Consider the following 15,777-nt stretch of genomic DNA (forward strand, 5'->3'; position numbering starts at 1 on the left):
GTTCAGCAAGGGTATTGAGCACAATGCTGCCAAGACAGGTAGATGGAATTAAGATGTAGATCAGTTATAATGGAACTGAATGGTGGAACAGACTTGAAGGGCTTGAGTGGCCTCCTCCTATGCGCCCACGTTCCTGGAAGATGAGGGGCTTGGGGATGTATCTACAAGACGGAGATAGGCCCACACTGAGGGCCTAGTGTGAAACGGTCAACATCCGTGGCAGTGCCGCTTGGCAGCAGGTCAGAGTCTGACCCCCTCTCCTCAGCCCCCTAAAGGTAAGTGGGGAAGAGCCTCCTGTCCCTGTGCCGGGGGATATTGGATGGCCTGGGTTTCAAAGAACAAAGAACAAAGAAAATTACAGCACAGGAACAGGCCCTTCGGCCCTCCAAGCCTGCGCCGATCCAGATCCTCTATCTAAACATGTCACCTATTTTCTAAGGGTCTGTATCTCTTTGCTTCCTGCCCATTCATGTATCTGTCTAGATACATCTTAAAAGACGCTATCGTGCCCGCGTCTACCACCTCCGCTGGCAACGCGTTCCAGGCACCCACCACCCTCTGCGTAAAGAACTTTCCACGCATATCCCCCCTAAACTTTTCCTCTCTCACTTTGAACTCGTGTCCTCTAGTAATTGAATCCCCCACTCTGGGAAAAAGCTTCTTGCTGTCCACCCTGTCTATACCTCACATGATTTTGTACACCTCAATCAGGTCCCCCCTCAACCTCTGTCTTTCTAATGAAAATAATCCTAATCTACTCAACCTCTCTTCATAGCTAGCGACCTCCATACCAGGCAACATCCTGGTGAACCTCCTCTGCACCCTCTCCAAAGCATCTACATCCTTTTGGTAATGTGGCGACCAGAACTGCACGCAGTATTCCAAATGTGGCCGAACCAAAGTCCTATACAACTGTAACATGACCTGCCAACTCTTGTACTCAATACCCCGTCCGATGAAGGAAAGCATGCCGTATGCCTTCTTGACCACTCTATTGACCTGCGTTGCCACCTTCAGGGAACAATGGACCTGAACATCCAAATCTCTCTGTACATCAATTTTCCCCAGGACTTTTCCATTTACTGTATAGTTCACTCTTGAATTGGATCTTCCAAAATGCATCACCTCGCATTTGCCCTTGTGTATAGAAAACCTGGCAGGCTTCACTAGGGCACTTCTCCTCCATTCAGATGTTTCCAAGCCCCGGAGGTTGAGCTACAGCAAAATGTACCACTACATTTCATATGTGTGGCTTAGTGGGTAGCACTCTCACCCCTTAAATTACTAGGTTGTGAGTTCAAGTCCTACTCCAGACTTGAGTATAAAATCTAGGTTGGCGTCCCCAGCGTGGGAGTGCTACACTGTCAGCAGGACGATCTTTCAGATGAGAGGTTGAACTAAGGCTCCCTCAAGTGGATGTGAAAGATTTGATGGCTGCTATTTGATTGAAGAACAGCAGGAGTTATCCCCAGTGCCCTGGAAAATATTTATCCCTCAACCAACTATTAAAAATTAAGCAGCAGAGGCTGAGCGCCAACTCACAGACACTTCTTCCTACCTCCCCTTGGACCATGATCCCACCACCGAACATCAAGCTACTGTCCACAGGACTGTCACTGACCTCATCTCCTATGGTGATCTTCCCTCTACGGCTTCCAACCTCATAGTCCCACAATCCCGGACAGCCCGCTTCTACCTCCTTCCTAAAATCCACAAACAGAACTGTCCCGGCAGACCCATTGTGTCAGCCTGCTCCTGCCCCACTGAACTTATTTCTTCCTATCTTGACTCTATCTTTTCTCCACTGGTCCAGTCTCTTCCCACCTACATCCATGACTCTTCTGACGTCCTACGTCATTTTGACAATTTCCAGTTTCCTGGCCCCAACCGCCTCCCCTTCACTATGGACGTCCAATCGCTCTACACCTCCATCCCCCACCAGGACGGTTTGAGGGCTCTCCGCATCTTCCTTGAACAGAGGCCCAACCAGTCCCCATCCACCACCACCCTCCTCCGCCTGGCTGAACTTGTTCTCACATTGAACAACTTCTCCTTCAACTCCACTCACTTCCTTCAAGTAAAAGGTGTTGCTATGGGTACCCGCACGGGTCCTAGTTATGCCTGTCTTTTTGTGGGATATGTCGAACATTCCTTGTTCCAGTCCTACTCAGGCCCCCTCCCCCAACTCTTTTTCCGGTACATTGATGACTGTATCGGTGCCCTTTCCTGTTCCCGCCCCGAACTGGAAAACTTTATCAACTTCGCTTCCAATTTCCACACTTCTCTCAACTTTACATGGTCTATCTCCGACACTTCCATTCCCTTACTTGACTTCTCTGTCTCCATCTCTGGGGATAGGCTGTCACTAATATTCATTATAAGCCCACCGACTTCCACAGTTACCTCGACTATACTTCTTCACACCCTGCCTCCTGTAAGGACTCCATTCCATTCTCCCAGTTTCTCTGTCTCTGACCCATCTGCTCTGATGATGTTACCTTCCACAACAGCGCCTCTGATACGGCTTCCTTTTTCCTCAACTGAGGATTCCCCCCATTGTAGTTGACATGGCTTTCAACTGTGTCCGGCCCATTTCCCGCACTTCTACCCTCACGCCTTCCCCCTCTCTCCCAGAACTACAACACGGTTCCCCTTGTCCTCACTTTCCACCACATCAGCCTCCATATCCAAAGAATCATTTTCCGCGTTGCCGCCACTTCCAGCGTGATGCCTCTACCAAAAGCATCTTCCCCTCCCCTGTCAGCATTCCAAAGGGATCATTCCTTCCATGACACCCTTGTCCACTCCTCCATTTCCCCCAGACACCTTGTCCCCTTCCCATGGCACCTTCCCCTGCAATCGCAGGAGGTATTATATCTGCCCATTTACCTCCTCTAGCCTCACTATCCCAGGCCCCAAACACTCCTTTCAGGTGATGCAGCGATTTACTTGTACTTCTTTCAATTTAGTATACTGTATTCGCTGCTCACAATGCCTTCTCCTCTTACACTGTGGAGACCAAATGCAGACTGGGTGACCACTTTGCCGAACACCTCCGCTCAGTCTGAAAGCATGACCCCAAGCTTCCGGTTGCTTGCCATTTTAACACTCCCCCCCTGCTCTCATGCCAACATTTCTGTCTTTGGCCTGCTCCAGTGTTCCAGTGAACATCAACACAAGCTCGAGGAGCAGCACCTGATCTTTCGATTAGGCACTCTACAGTCTTGTAGACTGAACATTGAGTTCAATAACTTCAGAGCATGACTGGCCTTTTTTATATTTTATTTTTTAACCATGTGTCTGTTTTTCATGTAGTCAGAGCTACTCATTATTCTATTAACAGTCTCTCTGGACTAATACTTTGTCTTTCACCACAAGCATTAACACACTCTTTGCCTTTGTCCCAGGACGGCTTTGTTATTTAATCTCTCCTGCTCTCTTCCCTATCAAACATCTTCCCCTTTGTTCTCTCCCCCACCCCCTCCCCTTCACTTGCTTAAAACCTAAAACCTAAAATTCTTTTCTAACCTTTGCCAGTTCTGATGAAAGGTCACTGACCTGAAATGTTAACTCTGTTTCTCTCTCTACAGATGCTGCCAGACCTGCTCAGTATTTCCAGCACTTTTTGTTTTTATTTCGGATTTCCAGCATCTGCAGTATTTTGCTTTTACTTAATAATTGATTGTCTGGTCATTATCACATTTTGATTTGTGGGAGTTTGCTGTGTGCAAATTGGCTGTTGTGTTTCCCACATTACAACATTGGCCACACTGCTATGTTTATGCCGGGTTACTGGGTTTAGTTAGGATATCCGATTTGTCTCAGAGCAATGTAGTTATCACACTTGTGTAAAATCACCAACTAGTTTATTTACAGCATATCAACTATAAAAGTTCTCACACAATTTCAGTACATATCTTCCACAGCAGCCAGTGTATCTGTTCTGTAGAGGCTTCGAGCTGTGTGTGTCTTAGTTTCACTTTTCACTCTGCAGCCTTGCCCATAGGCTTAAGCAATCAAACACAGTGAACACAGATAAATGGACAGACTGATGCAATCAAACCCTGATCAATCAAACACTGCACACACGCCAGAAAGAAAGTACTTTGTTGGCTGTAAAGTGCTTTGAGATGTTGTGAAAGGCGCTATAAAAATACAAGTCTCTTTTTTGTATTGGGGGTAACAATATATTGGACCATTCAATAGTTCATGTCTGATTGACCACTGGACTCTCATAGTCGTACCGTAATGAAAATGCAACTGAACTGGGTGACTTTGTCGTAGCGAGAAAAAGCCAAAATCATCCAAAATCGCCAACTGTAGTCAAGAGCAAGCATCCAGAGGGCTTTAGCCTTTCTTGAACTGAGAGTCGATGACAAGACTTCAGCCACCCAATTAAAATAGGAATGATGCCGCTCAGTCGGGCTGAGGGCACAATGACCACCTCTTCTTCCTGCAGCCTGAACCCAGACCAAGAAGATCTTCACGTTGCTGGGAGTTAATCATTTCCTTCCACAAGCTCCGTGCGGCAAACTGAAAACACAGCCTGTGCTCTGGCAGCCTGCTTCTCCGCTGAAAGTGAAAATAATTAAACCGTGGACCTGGTCCAAACCTCAAGCCCGGCAAAGCTGCGAAAGCCTCTGTCGTACTGTGCTAACCGCGTTCCGAGGGAGCTGGAATTTAGCCCCTGATTCTAATGAGAGTGTGGTCAATCCTAAATGTCACAGCCGAAAGTTAGTTTCAAGGGACGGTTCAAATGAAAATACACAGTTTTTCTCCCTTTCCTGTTCTCTGGTGCCTCTTGAGCCGCCCACTCATCGACAACTTTGCTTGGGAATTGATCCCCGCCACAACACATCTGGCTCTCCCCCTGGAATTGATTGGCCCAGTTTCTGCTTGGCATCCCAACATCTGAAAATTCTCAGGGAGAGAAGGAAATTCTCCTGTCCTTACATTCCCATGAATTGCAGGCACCAGCAGGATGGTAAAAACTCAGCAAAAATCACACAGCAAATTGCAGAATTAGCAAGAGAGGGCTGATCGAGGTTTGTCGGCTACTGGATAGAAGGAAATATGCTGATGACACAACAATAGGTAGGAAAGTAAGTTGTGAAGAGGACATAAGGAGGCTCCAAAGGGAGAGTGGTAGGTTCAGAGAGTGGGCAAAGGTTCCGCAAATGGAGTATAATGTGGGAAAATGTAAAATTGTCCATTTTGGCAGGGAGAATAAAAAAGTATATTATGTAAATGGTAAGAGGTTGCAGAGTGCTGAGATGCAGAGGAATCTGGGTGTCCTAGTGCATGAATCGCAAAAGGTTAGTATGTAGATTCAGCAAGAAATTAGGAAAGCTAATAGAATATTATTGTTTATTGTGAGGGGAATTGAATACAAAAGTAGGGATGTTATGCTTCCATTATCCAGGGCATTGGTGAGACTACATCTGGAATACTATGTACAATATTGGTCGCCTTATTTAAGGAAGTACATAAAAGCATTGGAAGCAGTTCAGAGAAGGTTTACTAGACTAATACCTGGAATGGGGTGGGGGGGTGGTCTTATGAGGAAAGGTGAGATGAGGCTTGTATCCGCAGGAGTTTAGAAGAGTGAGAGGTGACTTGATTGAAACATATAATATTCTGTGGTGTCCTAACAGGGTGGATGTGGCAAGGATATTTCCTCTTGTGGGAGAATCTAGAACCAGGAGTCACTGTTTAAAAATAGAGGGTCATCCATTTAAGACAGAGATGAGGAGAAATTTGTTATTTGTTCTCTCAGAGGGTCGTGAGTCTTTGGAACTCTCTTCCTCAAAGGAGGTGGAAGCAGAGTCTTTGAATATTTTTAAGGCGGGTTAGATAGATTCTTGATAAGGGGGGTGGTGAAAGGTTATTGGGGGCAGGCAGGAATGTGGAGTTGAGGTTACAATCAGATCAGCCATGATCTTGTTGAATGGTGGAGCAGGCTCGATGGGCTGAGTGGCCTACTCCTGCTCCTAATTCGGTATGGTCATTTGAACCCTTTGCTTTTTAAACCGTCATTGCGGCGTAACTTAGGAGGCTTTGTCCACATGAACTCTAGCACTTATTTTCCCTCTTTCTGTGGGTTTCCTTTCTCATTTCTGCTGAAGGTGGGGATTAATACTGGGCTGTGCTTGCACAAGCAACAATTTTGAGGGGGCTGGGTGGTGCTTGTGGGGGTGCTACACTGAGATTCGACACCAATGGGCAACGGAGGAGATAGGTTTGCCAGAGATTGGTCCCCGTGCCCGTCCCCTCCCCTTCCCCACTGCAAAGCCCTGGATGCTGGACGAGAAAAGTGTTGGGCTCGGACATGATGCCATCCAAAGTTGAATAGCCGCTGACACTGCCCACATGAAGAGTGGCCACTTGGGTAAGGTACCAGAGGGCAACTGGAGCCCGGCAAAGGTACACCCGACATGAATTTGATGGGACGGACCTTCCTTTCATTATCGTGAAGTAGGCACCGCTGGCAGCGCCAGCATTTATTACCCATCGCTTAGTCTCCCTGAAAAGGTGGGCCACTTTCTTCTGACCCGCTGCAGTCCGTGACATAGTGGCACTCCCACGGCAACAACAATGCTAACTGGTATTTGTATGGCTGCCTTTGGCATAGTAAAAGGTCCCAAGGTCCTATCAAACAGAAATTTGACACCAAGACACATACAAAGATATTACGACAGTTGACCAAAAGATTGGTCAAAGAGGAAGATTTCAGGAGCATCTTAAAGCTTGAGAGAGAGTTGGAGAGGCAGAAAGTTTTAGGGAGGGAATTCCAGAATTAAGAGTCTAGGCAGCTGAAGGCATGGCCGCCAATGGTGGAACGAATAAAATCGCGGATGTTCAAGAGGCTGGAAGTGGAGAGATCTCAGAGAGCTGTAAGGCTGGAGCAGGTTACAGAGATAGTGTTCGAGTAGGGAATTCGGGACTTTGACCCAATCATGATTAAGGAAAGACGGTATATATCCGAGCCGGTCTGGTGTGTGTCTTGGAGGGAAACTTGGGGACAGTTGGTGCTCCCATGATCTTGCTACTCGTGTCCTTTTTGCTGGTGGTAGAGTGGGCTGTGGCGGGGGTAGGGAATTGGGGTACCTTTCAGGGCTGGGAGGTCTCGTTGGTAGTTTGCTGAGTTAGTTAGCCCTCTATAATGTGCATACTGCAGCCGCAGTGTGCTGGTGGTGGCAGAGGGTTGGGAACTGAGTCCAATGTGGTGCTGATCAAGCAGACTGCTTGGTGCCGGGTGGCGTGGAGCTTCCTGAGCTGGTGTGGCTGCACCCACCCATGCGAAAATCCCAGCAGGCTCGTGATTTCAGCGAGACTTTCAGAGGGTCTGGCGGTGAGCCACTCGTTGCAGTGTAGCCACCCTTTGCCCTGCCCTTGTTGCCACTGGTCCAGTGCAGCTACAATATTAATGGTGAACTACTCAATCTCTAAGCGCCTCCTGTAGCGTTTGATTGATCAGGGTTTGATTGTATCAGTCTGTCCACTTATCTGTGTTCACTGTGTTTGATTGCTTAAGCCTATGGGTGGAGCTGAACAGTGAAAAGTGAAACTAAAAGACACAGCTTGGATCCTGTACAGGCAACACACACTGGCTGCTCTGAGTAGACACGTACTGAGATCAAATAAGAGCTAATTTAGTTTAACCTGCTGTAAATAACCCAGTTGGTGATTTAATACAAGTGTGACGTCTGCATTGCGCTGAGATCAATCAGTTATACATACTAAATCCAGCAACCCGGCGTAAACATACCTCCAATACTGGCCTCTTGCGTACCTCCCGGTTTTGATCGCTCCACAGTTGGCGGCCATGCCTTCGGTTGCCCGGGCCCAAAGCTCTGGAATTACCCCCACCAACACCCCCCCCCCACCCCCCACAAATCTACCTCGCTATTCTCACTCACCTCCTTTTAAGATGCTCCTTAAAACCTAGCTCTTTGACCAAGCTTTTGGTCACCTGTCCTAATATCTCCTTCTGTGCCTCGGTGTTGTTTTGTTTGGCAATCACACTCCTATGAAGCGCCTCAAGAGTATGCTTTTTTTTAAAAACGGAATTCGAATTCCCAAGCTGCCATGGTGGAATTAGAACTTGATTATTAGTTCAGGCCCTCTGAATTACTTGAATAGTAATGTGGCCAGTGCAGTAGCAAACCCCCGAAGATCTGGAAGAGAGGGCTGGACCTTCTCTCGGAGGGCATTGTCATTACCTGGCATTTACGTGGCATGGATGTTAACCTGCTACTAGATAGCCCAAGCCTCCAATTGCCCGCTGAATCTCATTGGTGCAGTCAATACAGGAAAATCAGCTGGAGAGGAGTGCCCCAGGTGCAAAGCAGCATACCCCATTTTCCTGGTCATTTGCAGTTTGAAAACTGGGTGGGCTCTGTGGCCCACCTCACTTCATTGTCCTGCTCTTGCTATACCTTGGAGACCCGATAGTCTCAGGCACAAGAAAAGGACAATCTGTCTTGAGAGGAGGAAGGGAACAAGCTGTATGTTGTTTTGGGATTATAATGATGGAAAATGAGAGACAGCCCGACTTAGTCTGGCTCCCATCCAGAAACGGTGCTGGCCGCCTCCAAAGATCTGTCGGTGACAGTGCGGAGGGAACATTTGTGTGCGACCCTGCGTTTGATCTGCTGGGCTGGCCGTATGTGGAAGGAACTCCAATGGAGGGGAGCATTGCATTGATTCAGTGTCAGTCGGCAGATGTTTGGAGGGGGGGTTATGGTCTGTCCATTTATTCTAAGGTCAGCCACTTGGTTGAGGTACTGCACATGGGAATTTGACTCCAGCACGTTAATCAAGTCAGCGCCCAGCCATCTAATACATGGGGGCTCAGCGGGTAGCACGCTCGCCTTCTGTGTTAAGTAGTTTTGGGCTCGGGTCCCACTTAAGAGACTTGAGGGCATCCAGACAGATGGGCCACTGCACAGCTGATGGAGTGCTGCACTGTCGGAGGTGCCGTATTTTGGATGAGACATTAAACTGAGGCCATGTCTGCCCTCAGGTAGACGTAAAAGATTCCATGGCACTATTTCAAGGAGCAGGGGTTTCTACCCGGTGGCCTGGCCAGTATTTATCCCTTAGCCAACATCAGGAGAAACAGACTTTCCCAGACATTATCTCAGTGCTGTTTGGCTGCCGTATTTCCTACATTCCAACTGTGACTAAGCTTCAAAAGTACTCCATTGGCCGTAACGCACTGTGGGATGCCCTGAGACGCTATATAAATGCAAGTCTTTCTTTGACTGCCGCAAATGAATGTGGCTCCGTTACACATGCATTGCCTCCTTTTGCTGGCTGTCCTGAAACTATTCAAATTATTTGCAATGGAAATCTCTTACCCAGCTTGTGTACTCGCAGAATTATTGATCGCCCTTCTGAGGGCAGAGACCAAGGGGTAAAGTTCAGAGGTCAGCCAACATTGGCAGGTAAACAGTGCGTCGCTGAAACTTGCCCCCCAAAACACAGAAACAGAAAGAAGGATGGAAAGAAAGCATGTCCCAAAGCACTTTACAGCCAACAAAGTATTTTTTCGAAATGTAGTCACTGTTGTAACGTACAAAATCTGGTGGTAACTATGTGCACAGCAAGCTCCCACGAACAGCAATGTGGTAACAACCAGACCATCAGTTTCAGTGATGCTGCGTGAGGGACAAATATTGGCCAAGGCACCAGGGAGAATTCTTAAGCTCTTCTTTGAAACAGCAGGCACGCACCTGAGAGAACAGACAGGGATTCAGTTTAGTATCGCACCTGAAAGATAGCACCTCTGACAGTGCAGCACTCCGCCAGCGCTCAGAGAGTTTCAGCCTGAATTTTGTGAGAAAGTCTCTGGATTGAGCAGGAATTGAACCCACAACTGTCTGACTGAACAGTGAGAGTGATACTCCCTGAGACACACCTAAACGAGAGCAGGCAGGTGTACGAATGGTGGCTGGAACGTGTCATTACAGTCAGAATTTGCAAGGCGCCACAGCCTATTTTAAGTCTTAGCTGCGGGATTTAAAAAGAAAGTTTCCCAAAGTTCCTTATCGTGGAGTCACGGCTGCAATATGTTGCATTGCACATTATACATAACCCTTGTGCATTTAAAGTGATGAGTGCTGGATTATATGAACAGTCCCTGGACATTTACCCCCTTACGATCAACTGCCATAATGTCAGCTGAGGATCAGTGGAAAACCCGCACAGGGGTGGAAATGTGTTTTCCACCGATCTTACACTGAAGTTACTCCAGGTGAATGGGAGAACTCGAAAGGAAAATACCGGTGAGTGACTCACCTTTCCCCAAAGCACCCCTCTGACCTGAACACGTGACCTCCGTCATGTCAGACCACATTATCTGGTCATTAGAATATTGCTGTCTCTGGGATCTTGCTGTGCACCGTTTGACTGCCACACTTGCTGCATTACAACAGTGGTCGCACCTCCAAAAGTGCTTCATTGGCTGTAACGCACTTTGGGACATCTTGAGGATGTGAAAAGCACAATATAAAAGCACGTGCTCTACGTCCTCACATCAATTCTAATGAAGGGTGAAATGTTCTCTCCACTTGCTACGTGGCCTCTTTCAATATTGTTCCTCATTGTCCATCCTGTTTCAATTTTACACCCCTCCCACAGGTTTTTACGTTTCTCTCATTTCCCCAGGCCTCTCAGTTCCTCAGCTGCAGAGTGATGATTTAGGGGTACTTTTAGCCTAACCGAGTGGGAAAGCTGAAGGGATCCGACAGGCACCTACTCCACACTCCATCCGATTTTAGTTTCCATTGAGAATAGTACATGGTGTTAGTGTCTGAAGTTCTGTTAATGGATGATAAATACCTGGTAATTCAAGATAATAGGGTGAACAGGTGTTGTTTGGACAGCAGAAGCAAGCTCTGTGGCAAGCAATAAAAAATCTCCACCAAAGCATCCTAGTCTCAGTGTCTTCTTCTTCACAAACAGTCTTGGAGATTTCTCTAACACATGGGATCAATGCCCGCCCCAGTCATCTCATGTTTCCAACATGCCGTGAATATTCATTGTCCCCCTTGTTCCTTTAATGACTTGAAACTGCTGTACCATCACTTGACCTGTTACATCATTTCAATTGCAATTCCTCCCTATGACGTGTGTGGCTCAGTGGGGAATGCTCTCACTGGTTGCTCAGAGATAAACATGGGTTCAAGTCCCACTGTGGGAGATGCGAGTATAGAATCTAGTCTCCTGGTGTAGTACTGAGGGAGAACAGCATAGTCAGAGGTGCTGTCTGGATTGGGTATATGAGACTGGTTTATGTCTTCAAGTCCCCAGAATGAGACTTGAAACATTTCCATTTGATACATCTCCGAGGCTCAGGGGTGGGAGTGTTACCCCTCTGACACTTGGAAGATGATGGCATTGAAGTATTTGGAAAGGAAAATGGGAAAGTTGTGTTTTGATATCGTCCTGTGGTACTCTATTGGTAAGAGTCAAGATCGGCCTCGATAGGTGGAATCTGAATCCTGTGTGGAGAACTGTTTCCCGGAGGATATTCCCAAAAGCTCCTTGCTTTGGACTGAAGAGTGACGATGGAATTCTCTATCCTGCTTGACCACTCCAGGAATCGATGCTTGTTCAGGATTCACATGACTCCATATCAAAGGATGTTGGCAGTGACAGTCAGGCGGACCTTGAAACCCCTACCACCCCCTTGATGGATGAAAGAAGCATTTCTCTTTCCCCTGACTGGGATGGATGCAGCTTTAGAGCAGAGAAGGTTAAGGGGAGAGTTAATCGAGGTTCAAAAACCATGAAGGGTTTTGCCAGAGCAAATAAAGAGAAACTGTTTCCACTGACAGGAGGATGCAGACTGAAGATAACCAGAGGTGCGAAGTGGAGAATATTACTCAGCAAGTTGTTAAGATGTGGAATGCAGGGCCTGAAAGGCTAGTGGGAGCAGATTCCATAGTAATTTTCAAAAGGCAATTGGATTTCGTGTAGGAAAGATTTGCAGGGCTAGTGGGGACGGCGTCAATGTCAGCTGCGGCTCAGTTGGTAACACTTTTACCTCTGAGTTGGAAGTTTGAGCGTTCGAGCCTCACTCTGGGACTTAAGCATACAAAAATCAAGGCTGACACCTGGTGCGGTACTGAGGGAGTGCTCTCTTTCCCATGCGATTTTAAACTGCGGCCACAGCTACCCTCTCAGGTGGAAGTAAAAGATCCCCTCGCGCTATTTTGAAAAACAGCAGAGGAGTTCGTCCTGGGGCCAGTATTTATCCTCAATCAGCATCACAAAAACGGACGATCTGCTCAGTATCACATTGCTGTTTGTGGGATCTTGCTGTGCGCTACGTTTTCGACATTGCAACAGTGACTACACCTCAAAAAGTACTTAATTGACTGTAAAGCGCTTTGAGACATCCAGTGGTCATTAAAGGTGCTATATAAATGCTAGTCTTTTGTTTAAAAGAGCGGGGTGGGGTTGGTGGGGAAGGGAGTGGCATTAATTCAATCGCTCTTTCAAAGAGCTATCATCGCCACAGTGGGCTGAATGGCCTCTGTGTGGTATCATTCTATGAGCATCCAAGAAGATTTGAAAAGAAATAATCATGACAAGGGAGGGCGGTTAATGCCTGAATTGCACGATTCGTGGGTCTCTCTCTGCCTCAGCTCAACAATTTCAGTCACACATCTAAAGCAATCACATAGCCCCAACACAACCCAGCAACCCCCTGCTACCCCCCCCACCCCCCCTCAGCAGACAGCTGGAACAGATATAACACAACACAGGCAGCCTGTCTCCAGCTCTGATAGAAAATCAGACCAAAAACCTCCCTGAGCTCGGTGGCAGTGTGCTGAATCTCAATGAGCTATCCAGCCACCTCTATAACAGTCCGCATCAGCTCTCGGCAGGGTTACAATCACGGGTTCGGTTTGACTGACCTCTAAATGGCTTCGCTTGATGCCAGCGCAGATTCCCGTCTCCCTCTCTTCTCTCCTTTCCTCCTTTAAACAAACAAAATCGCGATTGTCCCAACTCAGCGACAGCTGCCACGACCTCTGGTGAGCTTTCCCGTCTCCATGGCGACTGGTGAGACACCCAGAAGTTTGCCAAAAATGAAGCAAACCACCCCCCCCACCAAAAAAAAAAACACCTTCGCACCTCCCTCCCCACTCCCCACCTTGAACCCTTTCCAGGGCTGGTTAATGTGGGGGCTCAGTTCTCATTGCAATGAAAGCCTTGAAGTATTCCTTGCTTTTCTCTCCAGGAGCCAGGAGCTGGAGAAGGGGGAGGAGAATCGCGTTGAATTGTAGAGTTTCCCAAAGATTAGGAGCGAGAGAAAAGGCACAGCTGATCACAAGGGCTCGAGTCTCTGCACTCCTGTCACTTGACTGACTGGTCTCCTTTCCCCTTTGTCTGTCTCCTTTCTTCTGGCCGATGTAGATGTAGGCAGAATTTTACATTCAGGTTGTTTAAGCCAGCGAATTGGAGAAGTGGAGTTTAATTGCTGCAGTGCTTCCTTTGTATTTGTCCTTTGTCTGTCTCCGTGTCTCTCCCTCTCTCTCTCTCTCTCTCAGGCTGAACAAATGTTACCATATAAACCGCAGTCCTACCAGCCGACTGCTCCCATGGGCATTTCTTGGAATGGATTAATGTGCTATTTGCTCCCCCCGCCCCCTGCCCTCTCCTCTCTCTCTCTCGCTCTCTCTCTCCTCCCACCCTCATTAAGATGCCTCTTGGCTCCATCAATCAGTGACATCAGCAGAGAGCAGGCAAGGCAGATTGAAAATACTGATCTCATCCACTTCTAGCTAAGCGCTGCACATCGATGCTTCTCTTAACCAGGCGACAGTTGTCCTCATTAGTAGAACTGCCACCGCCTTTACAGCCGAAAGGCCACCATAAAAATAAAACAGCTCCTGCCACTCTTGTTTCTGAGCATGGCCCACCAGGGGGGATGTCACAGAACCATAGATCGGAAGCCATTCGGCCCCTTGCTTTCCTGACGGCTTTCTGCAAGAGCAACACAGCTAGTTCCGCTCCCCCGCCCTTTTTATATTCAGATAATTATCCAATTCTCTTTTGAAAGCCGCAATTGAATCTTCCTCCCCCACACTCTCAGGCAGTGCATTCCAGATCCGAATCACTTGGTGCGTAAAAAAGTTTTTCCTCATGTCGCCTTTGCTTCTTTTGCCAGTCACCTTACATCAGTGTCCTTTGGTTCCCCATCCTCCTGTCAACGGGAACATTTTCTATCTACTCTGTCCAGACCCCTCATGATTTTGAACACCTCTATCACATCTCCTCTCTTCCTTAAGGAGAACAACCCCAGCTTCTCCAATCTATCCACATAACTGAGGCCCCTCATTCCTGGAACCATTCTGGAGAATCTCTTCTACCACCCTCTCTCATGCCCCCACATCCTTACGTGTAACCATTCTTTTTTCTCCTCTTTCTCCCTGTTGCCTTCCATTACCCCACTGAAGGTTAAAGGTCGGGCACGATTCCACATTGCTAGGCACCCTTTTGGGCACTTGTCCCCGCATGCCAGCCCAGACAACCGGGCTGAATGTTCTTTCTACAACACCAGTGCCAGGAGGGCCGGTCACCAGAGGTCACAGAGGCGAGAGGAGGAAAATTTTGCGTTTTTCACACAGCCCGTTCTCGTCACCTGGAATGCGCTGTCTGAAAGGGCGGTGGAAGCAGATGACGTACAAAAGCAGAATTGGATAAATATTTGTTGGGAAAATGGGGGCAGGACAGGAGAGGGGGATTAATTGGATAGCTCTACTGAGTTCCATTCTGGCCACCGCACCTCAGGGTACATTGGACAGATTCACTGGAATGATACCAGGGATTAATGGGTTAAATTATGCAGCCAGGGCTATAGGGAAAGAGCAGGGGCAGCGGCAGTGATTGGATAGCTCTGCCAAAGAGCCGGTCTAGGGGCAGTGGGCTGAATGGACTCCTCCTGTGCTGTATTATTCTATGGCTGGGTGGCCCCAGAAGGGGGCTGAGGGAGGGGGGATGGGAGTGTTTAGAGATTGTCACAAGGTTGGTGCATGAATAGCTCCTGGTTTTCCTCCCACTGCTGGGAAGGAATAATGAGCTCAGTCCAGTGGTAGACAAGCACTCCGCTTCCAGATTTGATATGGTGTCCATGCCGGGTTTTCTCATCCCAGTCAGGGAGGCAGTAAGGGGAGGCAGCTGGAGAGACTTCCTCTCGCATTAAAACCACGTGCAGTTTGCAAGAAACCCGTAGGTCCCATCAAGCTCTAATGCCCAGACCCTGAAGAGGGGAATTCACCGATGCCCGTCTCCCGGCTGTTGTGTCAGGGGAGGCATTGCAACCAAGGTTAATTCTGATCTCACCTGATGTCTGCACATGCTCACTTTCGAGCAGGGGGTTGGTTCCCTTCCCATTCTTGCAGATTCTAAGGTGAAAGAAAGAAAGACTTGAATTTTTGTTGTTGTTGCATCTTTCACAGTCTCAGGATGTCCCAAGGCACTTTACAGCCAATGAATTACTTTTGAAACAGAGTCACTGTTGTAGTGCAGGGAACACAGGATCCCACAGACTGAGGTGAGATAATGAGCAGGCAATCGTTTTTTTTTTAAAGTGATATTGGTTGAGGGCTAAATATAGGCCCAGGACACCAGGTAGAACTCCCCTGTTCTGAACATATGAAATTAGGAGCAGGAGTAGGCCACTTGAGCCTGCTTCTCCTTAATAGTGCAATGGAATCTTTTACTACAGCCTGAGAGGGCAGACGGGGGCATTAGTTTAGC

General features: G+C 47.8%; 1 protein-coding gene across 1 annotated transcript in view; it reads right to left on the bottom strand.

Moving 5' to 3' along the window:
• LOC137346228 (discoidin domain-containing receptor 2-like) overlaps window positions 1-13,616 on the bottom strand; it is a 161,164-nt gene extending 147,548 nt beyond the window's left edge. The window contains exon 1 of the mRNA XM_068009660.1: window positions 12,930-13,616. The gene's annotated coding sequence lies outside the window, so the exon portion shown is untranslated. The remainder of the gene's footprint in view (window positions 1-12,929) is intronic.
• Window positions 13,617-15,777: the final 2,161 nt, after the last annotated feature.

This window comes from Heterodontus francisci, chromosome 29 (genome assembly GCF_036365525.1).
Source record: "Heterodontus francisci isolate sHetFra1 chromosome 29, sHetFra1.hap1, whole genome shotgun sequence".
Classification (NCBI taxonomy): domain Eukaryota; kingdom Metazoa; phylum Chordata; class Chondrichthyes; order Heterodontiformes; family Heterodontidae; genus Heterodontus; species Heterodontus francisci.